The sequence below is a fragment of the Piliocolobus tephrosceles genome, chromosome 15 (genome assembly GCF_002776525.5).
Source record: "Piliocolobus tephrosceles isolate RC106 chromosome 15, ASM277652v3, whole genome shotgun sequence".
Classification (NCBI taxonomy): domain Eukaryota; kingdom Metazoa; phylum Chordata; class Mammalia; order Primates; family Cercopithecidae; genus Piliocolobus; species Piliocolobus tephrosceles.
The window spans coordinates 105,228,753-105,235,793 of record NC_045448.1 but is presented as its reverse complement, the minus strand read 5'-3'; positions in this window follow the sequence as shown (position 1 = coordinate 105,235,793).

Below are 7,041 nucleotides of genomic sequence, written 5' to 3'. Positions count from 1 at the left end.
AACTTCAGAGGAAAATAACAGCAACTTGTGTACATACATAAGCCACTTTCATACCTGCCTACTGACTTACGGACTTCAGAGTTGTGTGGCCTATATCGATTTGCCAGGATTGTTCTTTTGCTTGTTGTTGTTTTTCTCTCTTCTTCCCCCTATTTTCTCTTCAAAGGACATGAGACTTCACAACCTTTTAAAATGAACTTTTAAAAATGAACTTTCCTAGTAACTCAGGACCTACCCATCTAGGAACAAACCATCCTAACCAGGAGAGATCAGATGAAACCTGAGACCACAGACTCATTTTCTTCTAAAATGCTTTCTCCAAAAGATTTTAAATAAGAAAAGCAGGGAAATATGAAAGGAAAATTTCTTGGGTCCCCAAAATCACTCAGCTAAAGAGAAAAGTCAAGCTGGGAACTGCTTAGGGAAAACCTGCCTCCCATTCTATTCAAAGTCACCCCTCTGCTCACTGAATTAAATGCGTATCTGATTGCCTCCTTTGGAGAAGCTAATCAGAAACTCAAAAGAATGCAACCATTTGTCTCTTATCTACCTATGACCTGGAAGCCCCCTCCCCATTTTGAGTTGTCCCACCTTTCCAGACAGAACCAATGTTCATCTTACATATGTTGATTGATGTCTCCTATCTCCCTACAAATGTATAAAACCAAACTGTGCTCTGACCACCCTAGGCACATGTCATGAGGCTGTATCACGGGTACATGTCCTCAATCTTCGCCAAATAAACTTTCTAAATTAACTGAAACCTTTCTCAGATTTTTGGGGTTCACGTAATCAACCTTCTGAATTCTTTGGCAATTCAGATATTTATTTTTGGTTTTGATCCATTGCTGGAGAATTAGTGTGATCTTTTGGAGTTGTTATAGAACCTTGTTTTGTCACATTACCAGAATTACTTTTCTGGCTCCTTCTCATTTGGGTAGACTATTTCAGTGGAAAGATCTAGAACTCAAGGACTGCTGTTCAGATTCTTTTGTCCCATGGGGTGATCCCTTGATGTGGTGTTCTCCCCTTCCCCTAAGGATGGGGCTTCCTGAGAGTTGAACTGCAATGACTGTTATTTCCCTTCTAGCACTAGCCACCCGGCGGGGCTACCAGGCTCTGGGCTGCTGGTGGGGAATGTCTGCAAAGAACCCTGGGATATGATCTGTCTTTAGGTTTCCTAATGAAGGATACCAGCACCTGCTTGGACCGGAGAGTTTTAAATAGTGACTGTTAATGTGAGCTTTTGATGTCCTAAGGCAAAGGTGTGGCCTAACATAGTTTGTTTGTTTTTTTCTTTTCCCTGTCTATGGAGGGAATATTTTGGAGTATGTGAAATTGTGCTATACCAGGTCATATCAGCTCCAAGCTCCCTTGAAGCATTTGTCTTAAGCCTCAATTCAAACCTGGCTCTGCCCGTAACTGATTTTTTGACCTTGAGCAACTGACCTAACCTCTCTGGGCCTCTATTTCCTCACCTACAGAACCAGAATACTAGGATATATTTTCAGTACTTTTGTGTGAGTTAAATTTAATATTCTGTATAGGGAACTATCACTGTGCCTGTCGTATATATCCACCCTTCAACAACAGCAACTCCTGATTGCCTTCTCCTCCCTTTACGCTGTTCAGTCATGCTCCACCTTCTATGACTAGACCAGGTTGGCACATAGCCACCACTTGGGGAGGAGAAAAAAAGTCGCCTCCTCAGTAGCCCCTGGACATCCATGTAACAGCATACCCATGACCACCTGTGCTGGGTTGAATAGAGTCATTCTGAAACTCATATCCACCAGAAAAGTGAATGAATATGGCCTTATTTGGAAATGGGGTCTTTGCAGATGTAATCAAGATGAGATTCAACCAGATTAGGGTGGGGCCTAGATCCAATGATTAGCGTCCTTAAAGGGAGGCCAAGTGAAGACACAGGGGCATACATAACAAAGCCTGTGTGATGATGGAGGCAGAGATTGGAGAGATGTGTTTACCGCCCAAGAAGTGCCAAGGATTGCTGGGTGAGATGGGCCTCTATCATCTGTAGGACTGAGCATCCAAGAGTTACCATTAGTTTATACTTCCAATGGGGGTCCAGCCAAGTTACAGGCCATAGAAGTGGTGGAAAAGGTAAATATATCCAATAAGTATAATTGTTCTCTGTGTCAGCCCTTGCTAAAGGAATACTCATGACAATGGTGATCACTGCTATCATGGCTATCATTAAATTACTCATTGTGACTGGTTGCCCTGCTTTTCTCAGGTTTTCTTCTGACATCTGTGACAGCTTCTTGATCTGTCCCCGGGTAGGTGGCTGCATTCAATGGGTGTTGCTCATGACAGTTGGGGTCCTCCTCAGTGTCAACTTGGACAACACTGCCACCGGTGGGTCTTTGGGATCCTCCTAAAAGCTCTTCCTGGGTATCTGGCTCATAGTAAGGCTTTATATATCTTGATGGTACCCAAATTGGCTGTTGATTCAGTCCTGGAGAAACACAAGCATAACCTCTACCCCAAGTTATTGTTTTACCTATTTCCCAACTTTTTGTTTTTGGATCTCTCCACCAAACCAGTTGTTCTGCTTCTATCTTTGCAGCTGGTTTCTGTAAATGCTGTTCAGCTGCTGTTGTAGCTGCTGAACAGATGCTATTCATCTGGCCTTTAGGCAGTCTCAAAAAATTTAAAGTCAATAATGCTAGATTCAATTGTTTATGTGGTATCCTGTAGTCCCTATCTCCCCCCTTTTGCATTTGCAACTGCTGTTTCGGGGAGAGATTCATTCTTTCCACTATGGCTTGTCCTTGAGAGTTATATGGGATACCAGTAATGTGTTTAATATTCCGTATAGAGAAAAATGTAGCTAGAGCTTGGCTAGTACAGCCTGGGGCATTATCCATTTTAATAGAAGCTGGAATGCCCAACACTGCAAAACACTGCAAAAGGTGATGTTTAAAACAGGCAGAAGACTCTCCTGATTGGCATGTAGCCCAGACAAAGTGAGAAAAGGTGCCCACACATACATGTACATAAGCCAGTCTCCCAAACAAGGGAACATGGGTGACATCCGTTTGCCAAAGAGAATTAGGTTCCAATCCTCGAGGATTAGCTCCTCCTGTAAAAGATGAGGAATGCGCCATTTGGCAAGTTGGGTATCACTGGATAATAGCTTTAGCTTCTTTCCGGGTAATAACATGGGTTAAATTGTGAAAGTGTCTGGCATTAGATATTGCAGTAGCAACTAGATGATCGGCCATTTGATTATCTGCAATCAAAGGTCCTGGAAGACATGTATGAGCCCTAATGTGAGTGATGTAAGAAGGGTGCATTCTACTTCTAACTGCTGTTTGAAATTGGGTAAATTAAGTCATTGTTGTTCATCTGTATGAAATCGTAACTGAGCATTTTCAATTAATTGTGTGGAATGAACCACGTATGAAGAATCAGAAATCACATTAATAGGTATATTAAAAGCAGTCAATACTTCAACTACAGCTACAAGCTCTGCCATTTGAGCTGAAGTATAGGGCGTCTGGAAAACTTTACCTTTAGAGCCAGAGTAAGAAACTTTACCATTACTAGACCCATCTGTGAAGACATTTTCAGCACCTTCAATTGGTTTAAATTTAGTTATTTTAGAATCCAATTATTTAATTTAAAAAATTGAAACAGTTTTGTTTTAGGAAAATGGTTATGGAGAATACCCACAAAGTCAGCTAAATGGATTTGCCACGTTAGACTATTTATAAAAGCTTGCTGTATTTGTGCCTTCATGAGAGGGACAATAATTTTTCCAGGATCATATCCATGTAATTTAACAATCCAAGTTCTCCCATTTCTTTTCATAGTAACAATTTGATCCAAATAAGGAGTTAGAGTCCGTGGATTAGTATGTGGAAGAAAAAGCCACTCTACAAGATCTTACTCTTGGACAATAACACCAGTAGGTGAATTCTGAGTAGGAAAAATTAGCAAATCTAGAGTCTTCTCTGGATCTATTCCATTTATTTGAGCCATATGCCCTTGCTTCTCAATCGATTATCTGTAACTCTGCTTCAGCCTCCTTTGTTAATTGCCGAGGGCTAGTGAGACTAGAATCTCCTCTAAGGATAGAAAATAGATTATTCATGGCATAGGTAGGAATGCCTAGCGCAGGTCGTATCCAATTAATGTCCCCTAGTAATTTTTGAAAGTCATTTAATGTTTTCAATTGATCCCTACATATGATTACTTTCTGTGACACAATTGTAGTGCCATTTACTAAGGTCCCCAAGTAGGAGTAAGGAGTAGTAGTCTGAATTTTGTCAGGTGCAATAATGAAACCAGCACAAGAAATTGAATTTCGCAAGTGATCATAACATTGGAGTAATATTTCTCAAGCGGGGGCAGCACAAAGTATATTGTCTACATAATGAATGGTGTAATACTGTGAAAATTTTTTTATGAGTAGGTTCAATAGCTTGCCCTACATAAGTCTGGCAAATTGTTGGACTGTTTAACATGCCTTGTGGCAACACTTTCCAATGAAAACACTTAGCAGGGTGCAGGTTGTTTACCATAGGAATTGTAAATGCAAACCGTTGACAGTCTTGCTCAGCTAAGGGGATAGTAAAGAAAGAGTCTTTTAAATGTATGACTATTCAGGGCCAATTTTTCAGAATCATAGCAGGAGAAAGCAATCCTGCCTGTAATGGCCCCATAGGTTGTACAAGTGAATTAATGGCTCTAAGATCTGTCAACATTCTCCATTTACCTGATTTTTTCTTAACAACAAAGACTGGAGAATTCCAGGGGGAAAATGTTGGAGCTATGTGTCCTTTTTCTCATTGTTCAGTAACTAAGTGCTCTAAAGCCTCCAGTTTGTCTTTACTTAGTGGACACTGTTCTATCTAAATTGGCTTATCTGCTAACCATATTAAAGGTATAGGTTCTGGAAGCCGAACAACGGCTATCATCCAAAATGATATCCTAAACCTTGGCAGGAACTTTGTCTTTCCACTTGAAGTGGTTCCTTCAAACCTTGCAATTTTTTTCCTAGTCCCATACCAGGGGCATATCCCATTTCACGCATTATATGTTGACTTTCAGGGCTGTATAATTGCTCTGGAATTAGAACTTGTGCTCCCTATTGTTGTAATAAATCTCTTCCCCATAAATATATAGGTACAGAAGTTACAATGTTGAATAGTACCCGGTTGTCCATCGGGCCCTTCACAATGCAAAACATAACTACTTTGATATACTTCAGGGGCTTTACCAACTCCAGCTATGTTAATTGAGCAGGTTGAATTGGCCACGCGGACGGCCAGTGCTGTAGAGAAATGATTGAAATGTCCACTCCTGTATCTACCAAACCTTTAAATTTCTTTCCCCGAATAGTTATTTCACAGGTAGGACATTTATCAGTAATTTGATTTGCCCAATAAGCTGCTTTGCCATGTTTATTTGTGCTTCCAAATCCTCCTGTTTGTTTAGTTTCACTTTTCCCCATTCCCACATACGGCACAATCAGGAGCTGTGCTATGCGCTCTCCTGGCTCTGCTTTCCAGGGAACAGAAGTAGATGCAATTTGAATTTCCCCATTGTAATCTGAATCAGTGACTCTTGCATGTACTTGCACTCCTTTTACATTTAACCTAGCTCTGCCTAGAAGTAATCCTACGGTCCCCACTGGCAAGGGTCCACAGACTCCTGTTGGCACTTTTTGTGGGGGTTCTCCAGGCAGAAGGCTCACAGCTTCTGTGCAGCGTAAATCTACTGCGGCACTACTGGCTGTGGCAGTGGACAGGCATTGTTCAGGGGTGAGGGAATGGCCTGAGCCAGAAGTGCCCCGGTTTGGAACAGGACCCAGGATGGGCTCCTCAGGGCATTTCCCAAAATCGGGTTTCCATCCTTATCAAATTTAGAATGACACTGCTTTCCTTTTTTGCATTTTGGACATATTCCAGGCTCAACAGTTTTCTTTTTTCCCTCAACTGGCAACCTGACTTGTTGATTTTTTCTATATTCTTTTTTAGTATGACCATGCTTCCCACAGTTAAAACAAGCTCCAGGAAACGGAATATTTCCTTTACCCATTTTCAGTCCTGCCATGGCTTGCGCTAACACAGTAGCTTTATGCAGATTACCTCTGATACCGTCACAGGCCTTGATATAATCAACTAAATGTGCTTTCCCTCTAATAGGTTGCAGAGCAGCCTGGCACTCAGGATTGGCATTGTCAAAAGCTGGTAACCACAACACTATATCCTAAGCAGCCAAATCTGCAATCACCTTTTTAAAAGACTCCTGTAACCAAGCTATAAAATCGGCATGTGGAAACAACAGGTGCTGGAGAAGATGTGGAGAAATAGGAATGCTTTTACACTGTTGGTGGGAGTGTAAACTAGTTCAACCATTGTAGAAGACAGTGTGGCAATTCCTCAAGGTTCTAAAACTAGAAATATCATTTGACCCAGCCATCCCATTAGTTAGAAATACCATTTGACCCAGCCATCCCATAGTTGGAATTGGTAAAGCCCCTGAAGTATATCAAAGTATTTATATTTTGCATTGTGAAGGGCCCAATGGACAACCTAGTACTAGTCAACCAATTGTAACTTCTGTACCTATAAATTTATGGGGAAGAGATTTATTACAACAATGGGGAGCACAAGTTCTAATTCCAGAGCAATTATACAGCCCTCAAAGTCAACATATAATGCATGAAATGGGGTGTGTCCCTGGTATGGGACTAGGAAAATATTTGCAAGGTTTGAAGGAACCGCTTCAAACTACCCAAAGGATTATAAATCATGCTACTAGAAAGACACATGCACACGTATGTTTATTGCAGCACTATTCACAATAGCAAAGACTTGGAACCAACCCAAATGTCCATCAATGATAGACCGGATTAAGAAAATGTGGCACATATACACCATGGCATACTATGCAGCCATAAAAAAGGATGAGTTCATGTCCTTTGTAGTGACATGGATGAAGCTGGAAACCATCATTCTGAGCAAACTACTGCAAGGACAGAAAACCAAACACCACACTCACAAGTGG